The sequence below is a fragment of the Schistocerca americana genome, chromosome X (genome assembly GCF_021461395.2).
Source record: "Schistocerca americana isolate TAMUIC-IGC-003095 chromosome X, iqSchAmer2.1, whole genome shotgun sequence".
NCBI lineage: Eukaryota > Metazoa > Arthropoda > Insecta > Orthoptera > Acrididae > Schistocerca > Schistocerca americana.
The window spans coordinates 115,166,694-115,189,487 of record NC_060130.1 but is presented as its reverse complement, the minus strand read 5'-3'; the positions used below and the strand labels follow the sequence as shown (position 1 = coordinate 115,189,487).

At 43.7% G+C, this 22,794-nt stretch overlaps 1 protein-coding gene across 3 annotated transcripts in view; it reads right to left on the bottom strand.

The window, feature by feature from the left end:
• Positions 1-22,794, bottom strand: part of LOC124555577 (linear gramicidin synthase subunit D-like) — a 417,445-nt gene that overhangs the window by 221,621 nt on the left and 173,030 nt on the right. Inside the window, exon 1 of one of the 3 annotated variants that reach the window (XM_047129540.1) lies at positions 14,880-14,963. The exons of the other annotated variants lie outside the window; for them this stretch is intronic. The gene's annotated coding sequence lies outside the window, so the exon portion shown is untranslated. Of the gene's footprint in view, positions 1-14,879; positions 14,964-22,794 lie in introns of those variants that run through there. 3 annotated transcript variants of the gene reach the window in all.

Here is a 22,794-nt window from a genome sequence, read left to right as displayed (position 1 = left end):
CATGATAAGAAGAAAAGCTGTTTTTACATAAGAGCAGTTGAGCGCCCGCGAGCACCATGTACATACAAGTAACCTATCGAAGAAAAATAGGAAGAGTGAATGTAGCATTAGAGACTGAAACACAGCAAAATCGGGGAGTGATATACACTGTGCACTAGTACGAGTAAAATTTTATTTAATATGAAGGAAATCTGCACTCAGCAAGCCACGTTACGGTGAGTGCTAAAGGGTACCACTATCACTTCCCCTTCCCCATTCCATTCGAGAATGCTGAGTGGAAACGACTGCCGACAAATCTTCGTATAAGCTTTAATCAATCTAATTTTCTCGTCTTGTTCCTTTCACGAAACGTGTGTCAGATGAAGTAAAACTCTCTCTCGAAAAAAAAAAAAAAAAAAAAAAAATGATCGCAAAATCAAGAAAGAGTTGTGCGACATAAATTGAGGTTGGTAGACGTGTTCCTATACCTGAAAGATCGTGTCTACTCAAATTTCGCACCCATCGCATAAAAGTGGCGCTAGTAGCGCCATTATGAGGGTGCAAATCAGGTTTCTTTTAAATACACGTTGTAACGGTCGTGAGTGTCAGTTATTGTGGTGTGCGTACTGTAAGATCTTCGGTACTCACACCATCAGATTATTTGACTTGTCGCTCTAACGAATTAGGCGAGTGTCAGCAATATGTCTCGTGGTCTTATCATGGCGTGTTTATCTTCTGCCAGAAATCACATACAGTGGCTACATTCCTGCTAACACTTTCTGCAGTATCGCAGAAGGAACATCCAGCTTCTCATAGCCCTTCTACACAAACGCGTTCAAACTCAGTGAGGTGTTGTAATGGGGTCTTTGTCGGCTTAAAGACATTCTTGACTAACATCAACTCACCACGTTCAGTCTCAAAGGTAACTGTTGTGTACATAGTTCTGCGTAGTCAGCGCGTACACAACTTTCCCACTAGAGCGCGCCCCCCTAAGCACAACAGCGCAGGCGCAGCGCACGCCCGTCTCTGCACTACGAGATGGCGCTGTCTTAGAGACGGACCAAATTCTGCTTCCGCCGACCCGCGTATTAATATGCCGTTAGGTCAGACGATAGAAATGCCACTTGCACGCTTAGAGTAGCAGATTGACGGTGACCAACTTTAAACAGAACTTGATTAATTTTCACACACATTTATTAAAATAATAAAAATCATAGACATTACGTAACTTGATTCTGGATGCTGGTCACAATTGACAATCTGAAGTTCCTTTGGTCTTGGTACGTTAATCTTATCCTCACATATCTCTGATACTTGACAAAGTGTCTATACATTTCTCTTCATGGCTATGAACAGGAATATGGTAATGTTATTAGGCGCAGACTGAAACTTGACTACAGACTAATGCAGACTGACTAATCGGAGGTCTGTACACTCGTTATAATACCTCGAGCATTCAGGTATCACTGCGCGAGTGTGATCCGTGAGGAGAAAACGTTCTGCGTTAGCAGCAATCTCATTGGCTGCGAGACATATTAATACGTGGGTCGGCGGAAGCAGAATTTGATCCGTCTCTAAGACAGCGCCATCTCGTAGTGCAGAGACGGGCGTGCGCTGCGCCTGCACTGTTGTGCTTAGGGGGGCGCGCTCTAGTGGGAAAGTTGTGTACGCGCTGACTATGCAGAACTATGTACACAACAGTTACCTTTGAGACTGAACGTGGTGAGTTGATGTTAGTCAAGAATGTCTTTAAGCCGACAAAGACGCCACTACAACACCTCACTGAGTTTGAACGCGTTTGTGTAGAAGGGCTATGAGAAGCTGGATGTTCCTTCTGCGATACTGCAGAAAGTGTTAGCAGGAATTTAGCCACTGTATGTGATTTCTGGCAGCGGTAGTCACGAGAATATTCAGTTCCAAGACGACCGGACTCCGGACTGTCACGTAGCACTACCGTGAGGGAAGTCATCGCGTTCGGCGTGTGGCTCTGGCGCATAACGCTGCATCCGCAGCAGAAATTTGAGGAGCACCTGGCACCAAGGTGACACAAAGAGTTGTTACCAATCGGTTACTTCAAAGACAGCTTCGAGCCACACGCCCTGTAGCGTGCATTCCACCGACCCCTAACCACTGCCATTTACAACTGCAGTGATGTCAGGCGAGAGCTAATTGGTGGGCAGGGTGGAGGTTTGTTCTGTTTTCTGACGAAAGCTGGTGTGCCTCGGTGTCAGTGATGGCCGTGTGTTGATTAGAAAGAGGTCAGTTGAGGCCTGCAACCAACCAACCTGCCTGCGTGCTAGATACACAGGATCTGCACCTGGAGTTATGGTCTGGGTGCGATTTCGTGTGACAGCAGGAGCGTTTTTGTTGTTATCCCACGCAACCTTACTGCAAATTTGTATGTCAGGCAGGTAATTCAACCTGTTGTGCTGCCATTCATGAATAGCATTTCAGGGGCTGTTTTCCAACAGGATAACGCTCGCCCACATACCGCTGTTGTAACCCAACATGCCCTGAGGGGTGCCGACATGTTGCCTTGGCCTGCTCGATCACGAGATTTGTCTCTAATCGAGCACATATGGGGCATTGTCAGACTACGACTGCAGCGTCATCCTAGACCAACATTAACCGTCTCTGTATTGACCGACCAAGTGCAACAAGCATTGAACTCCATCCCATGAACTGACATCGAGCACCTGTACAACACAATGCATGCACGTTTGTAAGCTTGCACTCAATATTCTGGCGGCTGGACCGGTTATTAATGTACCAACATTTCACATTAGCGATAGCTTATCTCGCGCTGATATTAATATGTGATCTTGCAATGTTAACCTCTTAAATACGATACCAAGACAAATGTATTCCCGAAATTTCATTACTGAACATTAATTATTATTTGGTGTTTGGTTTTTTTTCGTCAGTGTATGTTGGTGACCTTTTCTTGGAATGTATGCTCTCAGAATTTTAACAGAAAATCTCTCCATGATACATAACGCCTCATTTTTAGCATTTGTCATTGGGGATTACTGGGCGTCTCCATAACGCAGTCACAATTATAAAACGATTCAGTAACAAAACCTGTAACTTTTCATCGAATCTTGACTGGTAAGGGTCCCAGACTGACGAGCAATACTCAAGAACCGATCGAACTAGTGTTTTGTAAGCAACCCTTCTTTGTGAATGAATTACGTATCCTGAAAATTCTCCCAACGAATCTCAGCCTGGCATTTGCTTTTCCTACAGTTAGTTTGAAACGGTAATTTAATTGTAGGTCGCTCCTGACGGTTACCACTAACAAGGGAAGATCCCCATCGCACCCCCCTCAGATTTAGTTATAAGTTGGCACAGTGGATAGGCCGTGAAAAACTGAACACAGATCAATCGAGAAAACAGGAAGAAGTTATGTGGAACTACGAAAAAATAAGCAAAATATACAAACTGGGTCGTCCATGCGTAAGATAGGCAATATTAAGGGCAAAGTGTGGCGAGGAGCGCCGTGGTCCCGTGGTTAGCGTGAACAGCTGCGGCACAAGATGTCTTTAATTCAAATCTGCCCTCGACTAAAAATTTTGCTTTCTTTATTTTCGCAAAGTTATGATCTGTCCGTTCGTTCATTGACGTCTCTGTTCACTGTAATAAGTTTAGTGTCTGTGTTTTGCGACCGCACCGCAAAACCGTGCGATTAGTTGACGAAAGGACGTGCCTCTCCAATGGGAACCGAAAACATTTGATCGCAAGGTCATAGGTCAACCGATTCCTCCACAGGAAAACACGTCTGATATATTCTATACGACACTGGTGACTGCATGTGCGTCACATGACAGGAATATGTTGTCGACCCACCTAACTAGTACACTTGGCGAATGGGTAAAAAGATTCTTCTACCTTGCCCGATTTAGGTTTTCTTGTGGATGTAATAATCACTCCAAAAAAAGTGATGAAAACATAAGAGTTTGTCACATAAACTGAAAATAAAAAGTTAAAATTTTCGGTCGAGGGAAGATTTGAACTAAAGACCTCTCGTTCCGCAGCTGTTGACACTAACCACGGGACCACGGCGCTCATCGTCTTACACTACCCTTACTATTGCCTATATTACACATGGACGACCCAGTTTGTATATTTTGCTTATTTTTTCATAGTTCCACACAACTTCTTCCTGTTTTATCGATCGATATGTGTTCAGTTTTTCAAGGCCTATCCACTGTGCCAACTTATAACTAAATCTGAGGGGGGTGCGATGGGGAGGTTCCCTTGTAAGTACTTTAACCGCTTTTAATGTTCCCAGTGATTTATCTCTAATAGCATAGTATACTGCCAACGGCCTTGCCGCAGTGGTAATACCAGTTCCCGGCAGATCACCGAAGTTAAGCGCTGTCGGGCTGGGCTAGCACTTGGACAGGTGACCATCCGGTCTGCCGAGCGCTGTTGGCAAGCGGTGTACTGATTACATGCCCCTGCGTATCCCCATCCGGTGACGCCTGTGGCCTGAGCATGAGACGGCGACCGGTCGGTACAGTTGGGCGTTCTAAGGCCTGTTTGGATGGAGTTTAGTTTAGTTTAACATAGTATACCAGCAATTGATCTCTTAGCCTCAGCTCCGCGCGGGGTAGCCGCGCGGTCTGAGGAGTCTTGTCACGGCTCGCGCGGCTCTCCCCGTTGGAGGTTCGAGTCCTCCCTCGGGCATGGGTGTGTGTGTTGTCCTTAGCGTAAGTTAGATTACGTAGTGCGTAAGCTTAGGACCGATGACCTCCGCAGTTTGGTCCCATAAGACCTTAACAAAAATTTCCAATTTTTTCTTAGCCTTAGCGTTACATTTACTTACGCCCAGAGTTAACTATCAGTTCTGCAGTAATCATCGTACATCCATAGTTCTTTCTGCATTTCACTACAGTCTTCCGGCATTGCAAGCTACCTATAGATAACAGAATAGTCTGCGAATAACCTCACGGAGCTTCCTACGTTATCCATTTAATCATTAAATATATTATAAACAGTAAAGACGTATTACCATTTTCATGGAGAACTCCCGAAATAACATTTACATTTGTGGATTTAATGCCGTTAAAAACGTGTTGAGATCTATCCACAGGAAAGTCCAGACTCAACTCACAAATAGCGTCCGCCACTCGCAGACTCTTATTTTGTTATACAGGACATGTAATCGCACTTGCGAATATGATCCACTTTCGGCTGTATACTGGAATGATGACAACGAAAACTTGTGCCACACGGGACACGAAGCCGGCTTTCCGTTTTACTCGAACAGTTGCCGTAACAGCTGCAGCCATCCGAACACGAATCACCGCCAGAGTCAAACTTCCATACGTCATCGTCCATACGTCACAACCTGCACTCGTACGTTACGGCCAAGAAGGACATATTTATTGAGAGTTGAGGGCCTGGTATTGGTGAGTAAGTACGAAATAGCAGTGCCTATGTTATTAAGAAGTACGATGCAATGTTTCTTCGGACATGCAGACATCGTAGTTCTTAATAACACAGGGATTGCTATTTCGTGTTCGTCTTATTTTGTTCACTAAACGCAATGTGGAAGTGTGCCGAAGTCAGGGAACAAGCAAACAGCCTGAGAGCCTCTGTCCACACCACAATGAATATCATGGACGTACAGAACGCGCTGCCTTTCGCAAAATCTCCATTTACGGAATCCATGCTGGTTTTTATAGAGAAGATTTTCATTCTCCAAAACTTCATAAAGGATCAGCGTGAAGCATTCTCCATATTTCTTCAGCAGATTGACGTCAGCGACATACGTTCAGGCGCGAACCCAGGGTTTGGTTCTGGGGAGGTTCTCAGTTTGTTACTGTCTCCTTCTCCGATAAAAAGTATCCGTAATATAATTTGCTGTCATCTCCACTTTCAACGTGCCATAGATTTGTATGACTTCAGTTATAATAACACTAAAATATATAAAATGTTTTAACAATAACAATAAATTAATTTAATACTCATAAAATATTTTAACGTAATAATAATAAAATAACTCTCATTATTTACTTTGTATTGAGTGAAATATATATCCCAGCTGTTTTCTATTGTCGTCATTTATTATGTTTTCCATCATTCCTTAGTTGCTTCTGTATTCTCGGGCCGGCGGGGGTGGCCGTGCGGTTCTAGGCGCTACAGTCTGGAACCGCATGACCGCTACGGTTGCAGGTTCGAATCCTGCCTCGAGCATGGATGTGTGTGATGTCCTTAGGTTGGTTAGGTTTAAGTAGTTCTAAGTTCTAGAGGACTGATGACCTCAGAAGTTAAGTCCCATAGTGCTCAGAGCCATTTGAACAATTTGAAATAATAACAAACATGTTGCTGCATTACAGTTTTCCGTTATTCTCTTGTTCTTACGTGAGAAGCAACTTTTGCAGCACAAGTTTCCTTAGGATAAATTATTGTTTGGTTCTGCTTACGATGTGTTATCTTATTTATCCATATGTGGCGTACTGGAATTGTACATAGTTGGCCTGCGTATACCAGGATCTATGAGTGTCGGCGTTTTTCGAACACATTTCAACTGAACACCTAACTTTTACTGTTCATTGTGTTCCGGTATGGTGTGTTTCCTGTATGAAGAGTTGTCAACTGTCGCTATGTGTTTGTCGTTTTTTGTGTTGTGATGTCTGTATATTCTTTTGTATATTGTGTGTGTGTGTGATTTTTTTGGAGATATTAAATTATTTGGTCTGATTATGTTCTGAACCTCTGTTACTGTTTTTGTGGGCGACATGATCAGTGAGTTCTCACGTACATTGACTGGGTCATTTATTACTTTCTTCTTCATTACAAAGGCTCTTTGTATGTGAAAGTATTCCTGTACCGTTACACGAGTTTTCTGATGCCGTCGTTTATTCTAATAATGTTGATATCATGTTCGATGGTAGATGGTTCATGTCCATGTTTATTAGGTGTTCAACAAAGGTGGCATGGCAGTTTCCATATTTCCAGCGTCTTATGTGTTTTTTACATCTAGTTTTGAAATTTCTGCCCGTCATTCCAAGATACATTTATTTACAGTGTTGACATTCTAACTAGTATATACAAGCTCCTTGATGTTTATCGGGTTACTCTGTTCGTGTTTGTAAATGTGACTGGAGTATGTGTCTTGTTCTGTACGCCGTGTTTTTCTCAGTATTTTTGCTATTCTGTGTGTTGATTTGTGTTTGTATATTAAAGAGTTCCATGCCTTCTTAAGGTCATGTCAATACATCCAATAAAGATAAGGAAAATGGATCCGTGTGTAGAATATAAGAAATAGGCTCATGAATTATGCAGCTCACGAATTATATAAGTAAAAACTGTGAGAGTGCATTCGAAAGTGATTACCTAATGCAGGATATTTCCTTAAATACTTGCCGCTCGGGGTAACCGCGCGGCCTTAGGCGTCTTGTTACGACCCGCGCGGCTCCCGCCGTCGAAGGTTCGAGTCCTGCCTCGGGCATGGGTGTTTGTGTTGTCCTTAGTGTAAGTTAGCCTAAGTTAGATTAAGTAATGTGTAGGCTGAGGGACCGATGACCTTAGCAGTTTCGTCCCATAAGACCTTACAACAAATTTCGAATTTCCTTAAATATTTACTTAAGTAAAACAGAAGTCGTTTCTGGCGTTCCCCAAGATAGTGTTATAGGCCCTCTGCTGGTCCTTATCTACATAAGCGGTTTAGAAGACAACCTGAGCAGCCGTCTTAGGTTGTTTGCACATGATGCTGTCATTTATCGTCTAGTAAAGTCATCAGAAGATCAAAATAAATTGTAAAAAGATTTATAAAAGTTATTTGTATGGTACGAAAATTGGCAGTTGACCCTAAATAATGAAAAGTATGAGGGCATCCACAAGAGTGATAGCCGGCCGGAGTGGCCGTGCGGTTCTAGGCGCTACAGTTTGGAACCGCGTGACCGCTACGGTCGCAGGTTCGAATCCTGCCTCGGGCATGGATGTGTGTGATGTCCTTAGGTTAATTAGGTTTAAGTAGTTCTAAGTTCTAGGGGACAGATGACTATAGCAGTTAAGTCCCATAGTGCTCAGAGCCATTTGAACCAAGAGTGCTAAAAGGAATCCGTTAAACTTCGGTTACACGATAAATCAATGAAATCTAAGGGCCGTAATTAAACTAAATACCTAGGAATTGCAATTACGAACAACTTAAATTGGAAAGAACACATAGAAAATTTTGTGGGGGAAGGCGAACCAAACACTGCGTTTCATTGCAGAACACTTAGAAGATGCAACAGAAATACTAAATAGACTGCCAACACTGCGCTTGTCCGTCCTGTTTCGGAGAACTGCTACGCGATGTGGGATCCTTATCAGACAGGATTAGGGAAGTGCATCGAGAAAGTTCAAAGAAGAGCAGCACGATTCGTATTATCGAGAAATAGGGGAGAGAGTTTCACTAACGTCATACAGTGTGTGAGGTGGACACCATTAAAACAAAGAGGCGTTTTTCGTTGCGGTGGAACCTTGTCACGAAATGTCAATCACTAACTTTCTCCTCCAAATCCGAAAACATTTTGTTGGCGCCGACCTACGTAGGGAGAAACTATTGTCATAATAAAATCAGAGCTCTCACAGAAAGATATAGTGTTCGTTTTTTTCCGCGCGTTGTTCGAAATTGGAATAATAGAGAATTATTGCGAAGGTGGTTCGATGAACCCCCTGCCAGACACTTAAGTGTGACTTTCGGAGGACCCATGCAGATGATGTATTTTACAACCTACGTTACAGTTCTCCATGCTAGTCTATTCTGTGCGAGCCTCTTCATCTCCACATAAGTATCGCAGCCTACGTCCACTAGAACCGGATTACTATTTTGAACCCACGTCCCCTCCCCCCCCCCCCCCCTCCGTATAGAATTATTCCCGAGGATCCGCACCTGGATAGGTCTATAATTAATGCATCTGCCTGACGATCTTTTTTAAGCGGTAATAATCTGCGCTTCTTTCCAAACGCTTCGCGCCCTTCGTCTCTCCAGCCACCTACGATAAAGTGCTGCTAGAAGGGGGGCACGGTATTTCATATAATCTCACAGCTACCTCATCTGGTTCAGATGCCTTTGGAGTGCCGAGCGATTTCGGTTGATTTTCTATTCTGCTGTAGAGTCACAGGTACCTGCTCAGCCGCAGTCGCATTTTCACTGTTGAGCGATTTTAGCTGCTATTCTATTTCGCTGTCACTTACCTCAATATCTGCCATTTCAGCTCTGGTATGGTGGTTGAAAGGAGGAACCGAATTACGATCCTAGGCGGTGAAACAATTTCGGAAGACGGAAATTAGTATTTAGGCCTTTTCGCTTTAAATTTCGGTGTCTGTATCGAGACTGAGCGACTGAATATATGCTCTCGTTCCGTTTACTGATCTTACATAGGATCAAAGCTTCTTATGGGTTTTTGGAAAGGTCGGTTGGCAATATTTTTTTCTCGAATTCATTGAGCGCTTCTCGCATTGAACTCCTTTCGTTCTATTCAGTTTTTGTTTATGTACTAGACTTTTACTTCGGTTAAGTGTGTGATGAAGCTCTCTTTGCTTACACAGTAACTACCCAACACGGGTATTGAAGCATTGTGGGTATTTACCATCCCTCACAAAGACGTCCCAGACTTATGGTCTAAAACGAATTGTACCATGTTTCGAAAGTTTACCCATTTGTAACTTCCTGGCAGATTAAAACTGTGTGCCAGACCGAGACTCGAACTCGGGACCTTTGCCTGTCGGGCGTAAGTGCTCTACCAACTGAGCTACCCAAGCACGACTCACGCCCCGTCCTCACATCTTTAAATCCGCCAGTACCTCGTCTCCTACCTTCCAAACTTCACAGAAGCTCTCCTGCGAACCTTGCAGAACTAGCACTCCTTTAAGAAAGGATATTACGGAGACATGGCTTAGCCACAGCCTGGGGGTTGTTTCTAGAATGAAATTTTCGTTCTACAGCGGAGTGTGCGCTGATATGAAACCTCCTGACAGATTAAAACTGTGTGCCGGACCGAGACTCGAACTATGAACCTTTGCCTTTCGCGGGCAAGTGCTCTACCAACTGAGCTACCCAAGCACGACTCACGCCCCGTCGTCACAGCTTTTAGGTCCCGAGTTCGAGTCTCGGTCCGGCACACAGTTTTAATCTGCCAGGAAGTTTCATATCAGCGCACACTCCGCTGTAGAGTGAAAATGTCATTCTAGATTTACCCATTTGTGTCTCACATATTCGTCGTCAGAGCTCAACATTTACTGCTGAATACTCAAACAGGTTGCGATTTCTTTCCTGTAACTTTTACTATGTAAAAATATTTCCCTGTCTTTCTTGTAACACGTGCAGTCATTGATGTTGCCGTACCCTTAAGATCACTCGTTCACTCTCTACGTTAACTAATTCAAAAATTTTATATCTGCTGGTTACTAATGTAGGAAGACTAAGTCATTGGCCGGCTGAAGTGGCCGTGCGGTTAAAGGCGCTGCAGTCTGGAACCGCAAGACCGCTACAGTCCCAGGTTCGAATCCTGCCTCGGGCATGGATGTTTGTGATGTCCTTAGGTTAGTTAGGTTTAACTAGTTCTAAGTTCTAGGGGACTAATGACCTCAGCAGTTGAGTCCCATAGTGCTCAGAGCCATTTGAACCATTTTTTGACTAAGTCATTTGTTGACTATGTCATTGCTCTAACAACTCGGTTATCTATCTGCTTGAAGTAATTTTCAGGCGAAACAGTCAGAAAAATCTCATACTCATCCCTGTCTCTCGCACCAGTTTTAATTGCAAGAATCTCTCATTCTATAACTGCCAAACTGAAGTCTCCCCTCTGTCAAGAGCACTGTCAGGAAACTTAATCGCGACATTCTGCAAGTTTTCTCTGCAGCGTTCTCCCACTACAGCGCCGGAGGCTGGTTTTTCTGTAAGAGCATCCGATTAACAGGTTCAACCCCTCCTCATTTTACTTTCACTTAAATTATTTTAAATTGGAGCGATGTCATTATCCTGAAGGAAGTCATTTATAAGATGTGCAAGATGGGGGCGCAAACTGTCGTCCTCGAAGACGAATGCCTCGCCAATATGCTGCTGATATGGTTGCACTATCGGTCGTAGGATGGCATTCACTTATCGTGCAGTCGTTACGGCGCCTTCCATGACCACCAGCGTCGTGCGTCGGTCCCCCATAGTGCCACCCCAAAACAGCAGGGAACCTCCACCTTGCTGCACTCGCTGGACAGTGTGTCTAAGGCGTTCAGCCTCACCAGGTTGCCTCCAAACACGTCTCCGACGATAGTCTGGTCGAAGTGATATGCGACACTTTTCGGTGAAGAGAACGTGATGCCAATCCTGAGCGGTCCATTCGACATGTTGTTGGACCCATCTGTACCGCGCTGCATGGTGTCGTGGTTGTAAAGATGGACCTCGCCATGGACGTCGGGAGTGAAGTTGCGCGTCACGCAGCCTACTGCGCACAGTTTGAGTCGTAATACGACCTCCTGTGGCTGCACGAAAAGCATTATTCAACATAGTGGCGTTTCTGTCAGGGTTCCTCCGAGCCATAATCCGTAGGTAGCGGTCATCCACTGCAGTAGAAGCCCTTGGGGGGCCTTAGCGAGGCATGTCATCGACAGTTCCTGTGTCTCTGTATCTCCTACATGTCCGAACAACATCGTTTTGGTTCACTCCGAAACGCCTGGACACTGCACTTGTTGAGAGCCCTTCCTGTCACAAAGTAACAATGCGGACGCGGTCGAACCGCGTTACTGACCGTCTAGGCATGACTGAACTACAGACAACACGAACCGTGTACCTCCTTCCTGGTGGAATGACTGAAAGTGATCGGCTGTCGGACCCCCTCCGCCTAATAGGCACTGCTCATGCATGGTTGTTTACCTCTTTGCGCGGATTTAGTGTTGTCTCCGAACAGTCAAAGGGACTGTGTCTCTGATAAAATATCCACAGTCAACGTCTATCTTCAGGAGTTCTGGGAACCGCGGTGATGCAAAACTTTTTTTGATGTGTGTATTTTCCCTTTATGATCCGCAAGAACGTAAGTTTTCCTCCAAAAGTAACGTGGATGATCTTTCTCCGAATGCGGCAGGTAATTCAGCACTGATCCTATGGGGCGCTTTTGCCTAAAAAAAAAAAAAATCCCCATGTACACGCCACATGTACTCTGTTGCCAGAGTAGCCACTTCCTTTCTGTGGTGCACGCCTCACGTACTGAGGAGGGTCCTACAGTTCACCACCCGATAGTGGAATTGAGATATTCGCAGAGAGATCGGCTCATAACCGTCTCAGCCTCTGATTTAGATCTTTCAATTAGCTGTATACAAGAGGACCACGAGAGATAATAGCTACTGTGTTACAAATAGCGAACCGTCCTTCTACCTCGTGTACGAGGCTAGCTGTCTTCATCTATCCAGCCAACCATCCAAAGGAAACAAGATTGGCCCCAGAACCCAAGAGGCAAGCGACATTCGTGCCGACACGAGCTACTGCTATTTACAGTTTGTTGCATCCATTGCGTTCAATAACCGCCGGCAGAGCCTCCTCTACATCTCGGACGAGATCAGCGGTTAAGAATACAGAGTGCACACTGGCCATCTTTAGCGAGTTACGGTGCTATTTCTCTGAGCAACTCCATTAGTGACACCGAGCGACGCGGCGCAGTGGTTAACACACTGGACTTGTATTCTGGGGGACAAAGGTTAAAATCAGCGTCCGAACATTACGATTAAGGTTTTCCGTGATTCCCCTAAATCGCTCCAGGCAAATTCCAGGATGGTTCTTTGAAAAAGCATGGCAGAATTCGTGCCCCATCCTTGAAACATGCCGCGTTTGTGCTCCATCTTTAATGACCGCTATGTCGATGTGAAGCTAAACCATGATCTTCCTTCCTTCCTTTTATTAGCCGCCTAACATTAGATTTTCCGGTGACCAACATACCCATCATCCATGCTCGTTCGGCCTTTTCAGGGAAATCGATCAATGGCCCAACGGACGAGGCAGCCAGTGTTGGCTCAGGTTTGTTATCAACACTGGGTAGCACCTCGTACCCGTCGCTAAAGGCGTGAGGCTAGTAGCAAATTGACACGCGTATAGCGCGTGTGACGCGACGATGCGCAGCGCGCGTTTTTGTAACTTCACTGGTTGAAACGGGACCGCGCAAATAGGGACGCGACGCGACTGGGACGCGACGCGACTGGGACGCGACACGCGCCTGCGCCGAGTCGCGCGGCGTTGAGGGGACAGTCGTGTGACCGGTTCCCACATTCGTGTCCCGCCCCGAGACATGCCAACTCACCACTGTCCGCAATTCACCCGAGAGTAAGGAGAAGCCGTTCGTAGTACGACTTTTTTTATTTTGTCCAGGCGATGTTGAAGATCTTTCATAAAAGTTAAAACCTGCATCATGCATTAAACAGCGGTAACTATTTTTATTTCGACTGTCGATTCCGGCCACAATGTGACCGTCCTCGGACCTTCTGTGCCAAAGGAGAACATTTGTGTATAAAATTCATTACGATAGATGCACATAGTACCTCATAAAATATTTTTCGACGAATATACATGCATTGTACACAGAATGTGAATTATACAAAGAATATACTTACAAAAGACGTTTTTAAATGTGTATTCTAAAACTGCAATAGAAAATGTGTGTGTGTGTGTGAAATTCTAAGGGATCAAACTGCTGAGGTCATCGGTCCCTAGCCTTACACACTACTGAAACTAAATTAAACTAACTTATGCTAAGAACAACACACACACACACCCATGCCCGAAGGAGGACTCGAACCTCCGGCGGGAGGGGCCGCGCAGTCCGTGACATGGCGCCCAAGACCGCTCGGCCACTCCGCGCGGCACAACTGCAATAGATAATCACTTTGAAAACACTAGAACTACTCTTGATGAAATACACTTTTTTTATGAAGCATACAATGAAACCATTAAGTGATTTTAATTTGCTACGTGACACACATTTGCGACCAACAGTACTGTGCTGCACATCATCAAAATTAGTTATTGCAGCTGTGGAATGCACAATTAAATGTCTATTTTAAGTACATTCTTAGTATGACTGAGTGACACTCTATGCTCTACGAAAAACGTTTCTCGAGGTGCTGTGAACAGTTACTGTATGTTCTTCATGTATAGGTGTTCTCCTTTGGTACAGATGGCCCGAGGACGATCTGAGTGTTTGCGAAATGGATTTTCATAGCAAGTATAGCTTTGTATTGCATGATCCAGATCCTCACCCTTACGAAATTTTTCTATGTTCATTAGTCTTTATTTTTATTTGTAGCATTATTTGCTGCAAACAATGTACGAAATTGTACATGACTACGTTTTGTAACGACTGAGACTGAGTATACCTCTTCTACTTCCATTGCTGTCACAGCAAACGGCATACTTAACGTCGCAGAGTACCGCACCACAATGCATTTAAGCAGAGTACATATTTAGAGCGGTTGGTAATAGATAACTGTGCACGTAGCCCAGATCATGGCAGCGACTGTTCAACTGGCTGAGTGCTCCCTTCATTAGACAGAGAACGAAGTAAGAAATACCTTGTGACAAAGGAAGATAATTAGGCGTAATTTTTGTGTGGCGGCATATGAATCTCATGTTTCGTAAGGAGACTCAGATAGTATAATATTCCTGACTTAGAAAAATCATGCAAAATATTAGTTATTATTGCAAATAATGCTATCCTAATTTTCTAGACACTACACTGCACCTACTCCCAGCGTTGTTACCTTCACTAAAATAGTTACACTGAGAGTACCTTTTACCTAAATCGCTGAATTCGCTTCAACTACAAATAACTGTAAAAAATCGGGAGCCACATGAAATAACAATATAAAAGTTACAACAAGCAGTAAGCTACGTTCGAGTTTTCAATTGTTGAAATGTGACTTACGTAAGTCGGAGGAATGTCAGTACGATGCCAAAGTAGGTAGAAGTACCGCTGCTCAGACCCTAGCTCTGGATATGAGAAGAGAGAAAACTCTACTGGGATTTAAAATGCGGTACAGTCATATCGCATCATACGAGGCGGCTGGACTTTGACCATAGCTGACACACGCCAGTACAATTAAAGTGAGACGCTACGATAGCTGAGGAATGAACTGAACTCTGGGAGGTCAACAACGATAAGAGTGTCTATAACCGAAAGGAAAGCTACAGTTTCCTATGGCAAGAGCAGTTTTCGTCTTTCAAGAGGTACCGAGAAAATTCCCAGAAAATTTTGAATCCAGTAGTGACGGGTTTATGATATTTACCGTTATAGGAATGTAACAGCCAGCGAATTGTTCCTCAGCAGCGCCTCGTGAAAGGGACAGAAATTTAAGAAATGTGGAGTAACGGAAATGTAGATTTTCTAGGTAAGAGGTTACCTACAGAACGCTTGCATAACCTGTAAATGAACACTGACAGTGTATTCGGCTTCTATACGAAACTGGACAACAGGGCTACGTTAGAACGTGAAGACAGAGAGAGACAACAGTGATGGTTGTGCGTTTATTAAATTTTTACAAATTTTCCTACAGAAGTATTGAACCATCCGAAATTGCAATATGTCATTGAAAGAACGATAATTGTAATAAAATTGCTCGTGAGCGTTCAATATCACACATATTCTCTCTCTTTTTTTTAATCTCATTTTGTTCGTTAAGGCTCGTTGCATTTATTCGGGGTGGACATCCCACAACATCCATTCAAGTTTATCGTTCATCCGTTCACTCAGTTTTCTTTATTACAGAGAGCAGCTATCTCTCTGACCGATGACGCTGAGCTACCGTGCCGGCATTCTCAGGTGGCTCAAAAATGGCCCAAATGGCTCTGAGCACTATGGGACTCAACTTCTGAGGTCATCAGTCCCTTAGAACTTAGAACTACTTAAACCTAACTAACCTAAGGACATCACACACATCCATGCCCGAGGCAGGATTCGGACCTGCGACCGTAGCGGTCTCGCGGTTCCAGACTGTAGCGCCTAGAACCGCTCGGCCACTCCGGCCGGCGACTTCTCAGGTGGAAATGTGTATTCGGAGACAAGCGTAGTTCATCGTTCTTCCCACAACACTTCTCTGAGAGAAATGGGAAAACATTTAGTTATGTCAAATATGTTATTGTGATATGCAGAATACAGAATAGTGTACGGTAATTTAGTGAGATATTTGCTAGTCGCGCGTCTTCAGTCACAGCAGTTTATTTTTCTATTTAAATATGACGCAGTTCAAAATGGAATTGTACCTCAGAAACGTGTTGGAATTAAACATAAAAATTATAGTATTATGACTGAAGATGCCATATTACTAGCAAAAGTTGTTGCTTTATTGTGGTTACAGTCTTGGACCACAATGTTTATTTGTAATCAGGGTATTAATTCCAGTCGGTAATGGCCATCTTTAGATCTAGAAAATCTTGAATTGGAAGAAGCATGTTATTGAACATCTCAGACAATTAAGTTCAGCTACTTTTGCTCTTCATATAATTGCTAATCTTGGAAATAAACGTATCAACCTCCTGACATATTTTGCATTTTTACAATGGATACTGTCGTACTGAATAATTTTCTGGGGTAACTCATCATTTAGACAGAAAGTATTGATTGCACAAAAGTGAGCAGTGATAATAATGTGAGCTGTTCATCCACGGATTTCATGAGGAGCTAGGCAATTTAACTGTGCCGTCACAATACATTTTTTCGGTACTGAAATTCGTCATAAATAATCCAACACAAGCTAAGAAAAACAGTGATGTATATACCTACAACAATAGAGAGAACAATACCTTTAATAACCATTGATAAAGCTGCCAGTGGCTCAGAGACGAGTTCAATATGCAATTTGTCCAATAACATGTCTGACAGGTAGCGAAGCAAATTTTAAATATAATTTAAAATCAGTTCTCCTGGAGAACTTCTATTCTACTGACGAATTTCTACTTAAAAACTACTAGCCAGAAAAGAACTTGTTTTTAAATGCATCTGCATGTGCAGGAAATTAAATGTGAATGTTAACAGTAATCACGATTACACATCCTATAAACTGATTCATTTCAAATCATTTCGACAAAAGAATCGTTCAAATGGTCTATAGAACATGTAACTAACTAACTAAGCACGTAGAGGCAGCGTAATTCACAAAACACTCCTAACTATACAAATGTAAAGCAGGAAACAACTGTACAACATATCCATACCTGAGTCAAAGCATGTTGCATTACATCTACCACGCCAATACATATGATGGCGCAGTAGAAATCATTGGCCATTTCGGCTTCGTCAAACAAAATTATAGTATGTAAATAGCACTATTCAAGCGTACGAACATGAAGACAAACTCAGTACGTCAGTATAACTAAGTTTTCTTCATGTGCAGTATGTACACTTGAATTTACTTATCATAATTTTATTTGTTTGACGAAGCCAATATGACTAATGATTTTGACTGTGCCATCACATGTAAAACCGTGACATGTGTAATGAAACACGTGTTCACTCTGGTAGGGATCTGTTGTACAGTTCTTTTGTAGATGTTTTCTGCTTTACATTCGTATAGTTATGAGTGTTTTGTAAATTAGGCTTTACATTCTTATAGTTAGAACTGTTCAGTAAATTATGCTGCCTCTACGTGATTATATTTCCTAGGTCCGAAGATGGTCATTTCCGACTGAAACTAATAACCTGATTACAAATAAACATGCTGGGCCAAGACTGGAATTATAATAAAGCTACTATTTTCCTGAACCGCTGGAAATGTTTTCGTGACAACTTGTAACTAGAAAAAATATCCGTATCCTATAAACTACAGTCACGGACAGCACACGACTACGGTATGTAGTTTTCAAGGGCGTAATGGTTAATGGACCGACTAGTTGTGGCATTGAGTAACCGCTGACGACACAAAATGATGAGACAGCCTCACAGGCTGAAAACGTCACAAGTTCCGCGTACTGCGCAGAATACTGCCACGAGGCTGGGTCCCTGGAGAAGTGTCTGTGGGAAACATAACTACGACGTGTTGCCAATTTTTTATATCCAGGAATTCTACCTCGAGCTAACAGCTGTTCGTCGCTTCCAGTGTGTGTTTCTTGCAGTACTAGAACGCCCATTTTGTGTTCCTCTAAGATCTTAGTGAGGTAATCACTCTTGGCTCTACTGATGCCCTCGATGTTTAATTGGCATATAGTTAGTTGTGGGCCTATTGTTCGTGTTTGGAACTGTGACTGTGCTGGCGTTCCACAAACAATGAAGCATATCGCAGTGGACTGCCCCCTCCGTGCCTTTCCTGGGAATGTAGTGAATTCGAACCTGGTTACTTCCTAAGTGGTGGACTGGATCAATGGCTTAGATATAAAGATCTAAACTGTATTTCAATGTGTCTGTGGTACTGTATTTTATGTGTTATTGTGATTGTTATGTTATCATACGCTAAATAAATAAATAAAAACTACGATGCGTTCCAGGAGCATCTACATCTACATTCATACCCCGCAGGCCATCATACGGAGCATGGTTGAGGGTACCTTGTACCACTGTTAGTCATTTCCTTTCCTGTTCCACTCGCAAATGGAACGAGGGAAAAACGACTATCTATATGTCTTCGCGCGAGCCCTAAATTCTTGTATCTTATCTTCGTGGTCCTAAAGCGGGATTTATGTTGGTTGCAGTAAGATCGTTCTACAGTCTTTCGCAAAATCCTATTCTCTAATCATTCTCGGTAGTGTGTGACGAAAAGGGCTTCTTTTTCTATCCAGCGATTTCTATTTGAGTTCAGGTAGCATATCCATAATACTCGATTGTTGATCGAAACTTCTGGTAACAAGTCTAGCAGCATGCTTCTGAATTTCCTCTTCTATGTATTCCTTTAATCTGACCTTCTTGTTGCCGGCCGGAGTGGCCGAGCGGTTCTAGGTGTTACAGTCTGGAGCCGCGCGACCGCTACGGTCGCAGGTTCGAATCCTGCCTCGGGCATGGATGTGTGTGCTGTCCTTAGGTTAGTTAGGTTTAAGTAGTTCTAAGTTCTAGGGGACTGATGACCTCAGAAGTTAAGTCCCATAGTGCTCAGAGCCATTTGACCTTCTTGGTATCCCAAACACTCTTAGAGTACTCAAGAATGAATCGCGCAAATGTTCTGTACGCGGTCTCCTCTACAGAAGGGTTAAACTTTCCTACAATTCTCCGAATAAACCCAAGTCGGCCATTCGCCTTCCCTACGACAAACCTTACGAACTCATTCCATTTCACATCACTTTGCAGCGTTACTCCTAAATATTTAATCGACGTGAATGTGTCAAGTAACACGCCACTAATGCTGTATTCGACTATTACAGGATTGTATTTCCTAGTCATCTTTACTAACCTAAATTTTTCCACACTTAGAGCAAGATGCCATTCATCATATCTAATAGAAATTATATCCAAGTCGTCATTTATCTTCCTGCAGTCACTTGCAGACGACACTTTCCCGTACACTAAACCCTCAGCAGCAAACAGTTTCAGACTGCTGCTCATACTATCCGTCATATCGCTGATGTGCACTCTAATAAGAAGAAGGAGAAGAAGACACGCCATGAAGGAAGTATCCGAATGAGACGGAAATCGGTAGATGTGATGCACATGTATGGACAAACAAATGATTACAATTTCAGAAAAATTCGATGATTTATTCGAGAGAAAGAGCTGCACAAATTGAGCGAGTCAATAACGCGTTGGTCCACCTCTGGCCCTTGCACAAGCAGTTATTCGCCCTGGCATTGATTAACACAGTTGTTGGATGTCATCCTGAGGGATATTGTGCCCAATTCTGTCCAATTGGCGCTCTTGATCTTCAGAATCACGAGTTGGTGATATGATCCAAACGTTCTAAATTGGGGAGAGATCGGTGACATTGCTGGCCAAGGTAGGGTTTGACAATCTCGAAGATAAGCACCAGAAATTGTCGCCGTGTGCGGGCGGGCATTATCTCGATGAAATGTAAGCCGAGGATGGCTTGCCACGAAGGGCAACCAAAGGCAGCGGAGAATATTTTCGTCGTAACGCTGTGCTACGGGTGCCGCGAATGAGAACCAAAGGTGTCCTGCTACGAAAAGAAATGAGACTCCAGATCATAGCTCCTGGGTGTAGGCCCGTATGGTGGGCGACAGCTTGGTTGATATCCCACCGCTGTCAAGGGCGTCTCTACACACGTCATCCGCCCTGAATCTTGTTGACTGGAATAGAACTGTCTTCAGTGATGAGTCCGCTTCGAACTGAGCCCCGATGATCAACAAAGACGTGGCTGGAGACGCACCGGACAGCAGTGGTATGCAACCTGAGTGTCGCCCGCGATACGACTCGAAAGCTTTTGACAATGTTGACTGGAATACTCTCTTTCAAATTCTGAAGGTGGCAGGGGTAAAATACAGGTAGCGAAATGCTATTTACAATTTGTACAGAAACCAGATGGCACTTATAAGAGTCGAGGGGCATGAAAGGGAAACAGCGGTTGGGAAGGGAGTGAGACAGGGTTGTAGCCTCTCCCCGATGTTATTCAATCTGTATATTGAGCAAGCAGTAAAGGAAACAAAAGAAAAATTCGGAGTAGGAATTAAGATCCATGGAGAAGAAATAAAAACTTTGAGGTTTGCCGATGACATTGTAATACTGTCAGAGACAGCAAAGGACTTGTAAGAGCAGTTGAACCGAATGGACAGGGTCTTGAAAGGAGGATATAATACGAACATCAACAAAAGCAAAACGAGAATAATGGAATGTAGTCGAATTAAATCGGGTGATGCTGCAGGAATTAGATTAGGAAATGAGACGCCTAGAGTAATAAATGAGTTTTGCTATTTGGGTAGCAAAATAACTGATGATGGTCGAAGTTGAGAGGATGTAAAATGTAGATTGGCAATGACAAGGAAAGCGTTTCTGAAAGAGAGAAATTTGTTAACATCGAGTATAGATTTATGTGTCAGGAAGTCGTTTCTGAAAGTATTTTTATTGAGTGTAGCCATGTATGGAAGTGAAACATGGACGATAAATAGTTTAGACAAGAAGAGAATAGAAGCTTTCGAGATGTGGTGCTACAGAAGAATGCTGAAGATTAGATGGGTAGATTACATAACTAATGAGGAGGTACTGAAAAGAACTGGAGAGAAGAGAAATTTGTGGCACAACTTGACTAGAAGAAGGGATCGGTTGGTAGGGCATATTCTGAGGCATCAAGGGATCACTAATTTAGTATTGGAGGGCAGCGTGGAGGGTAAAAATCGTAGAGGGACACCAGGAAATGAATAACTAAACAGATTCAGAAGGATGTAGGTTGCAGTAGGTACTGGGAGATGAAGAACCTTGCACAGGATAGAGTAGAATGGAGAGCTGCATCAAACCAGTCTCTGCACTGAAGACCACAAGAACCCAAGAGTGATGGTCTGGGGGGCCATTTCATTTCTAGCAGGCCCCCTTTAGTTGTCATCCGCGGCTCTCTTACAGCACAGCGGTATGACGGCGATACTCTACGCCCCGTTTTGTGGCCCTTCACGGCAAGCCATCCTGGGCTCACATGCCCGCCCGCACACGGTGCCAGTTTTTTACTGCTTGGCTTCGCGTTTGCCAAACCCTACCTTGGCCAGCAAGGTCGCCGGATCTCTCTCCAATTGAGAACGTTTTTGTCATATCACCAGTTCGTGATTCTGACGATTTAGCGCGGCAATTGGACAAAAGTGAGCACAATATCCGTTAGGAGGATATCCAACAAGTCTGTCAGTCATTGCCAGGCTGAATAACTACTTGCATAATCGACAGAGGTGGACCAACGCGTTATTGGCTTGCTCAATTTGTAAAGCTCTATGTCTTGAATAAATCTTCAAATTTTTCTGAGATTGTAGTCATTTGTTTGTCTATAAGCGTGCATTACATCCTTAGATTTCCGTACTATTCGGATAGTTCTTTCGTGCTGCGTCTAGAGAACAAGAGCCGTCTTGTCACACTAACTTGGGGCACGCCTGACGATACATTGGGCTCCGATAAACGCGCGCCGTCCGAGTCTACATACTGGGTTCTGTTCAAATGGCTCTGAGCACTATGGGACTTAACTTCTGAGGTCATCAGTCCCCTAGAACTTAGAACTACTTAAACCTAACTAACCTAAGGACGTCACACACATACCTGCCCGAGGCAGGATTCGAACCTGCGACCGTAGCGGTCGCGCGGGTTCCAGAGTGTAGCGCCTAGAACCGTTCGACCACCCCGGCCAGCCTGGGTTCTGTTACTCAAAATGTTTTCAGGCCACTCTTATATCTGAGAACCTCCTCCGCACTATCGGACCTTTTTAACAGTTAGTATCGTGGCACTCCATCAAACGCTTTCCGTAAATCTAGGAGTATGGAATCCGCCTGTTGCCCTTCATCCATTGTCTACAGGATATAGTGCGTGAAAAGGGCAGGCGATGCGTTTTAAGTTCGTGTTGAATTGCGGATAGAATATTTCCTCTCTCGAGGAAATTTATTATATTCGAAATTAGAATATATTAAACAATTCTGTATCAACAACGGAACAAATGAAACTGTGTACTTCAAGAAAAATTTGCAAAAGCGTGTTTTAAGTTCGAACGGAGGAAATTCATGAATTCACGTAGTGTGCTCCAAATATTGAGGATCGCGACAGCGATGAAAGAGAGAAGATTAGGATATAACATTCCGTCGACGACGAGGTCGATAGAGAGGGCGCACAAGTTGGGGATTCAGGTAGAATGGGTAAGGAAATCATCGGTGTCCTGTTTAAGGCAAACCATTCCGGCATTTGCCTAAAGTGATTCAGGGAAGCCGTGGTGATACTATATCTGGAT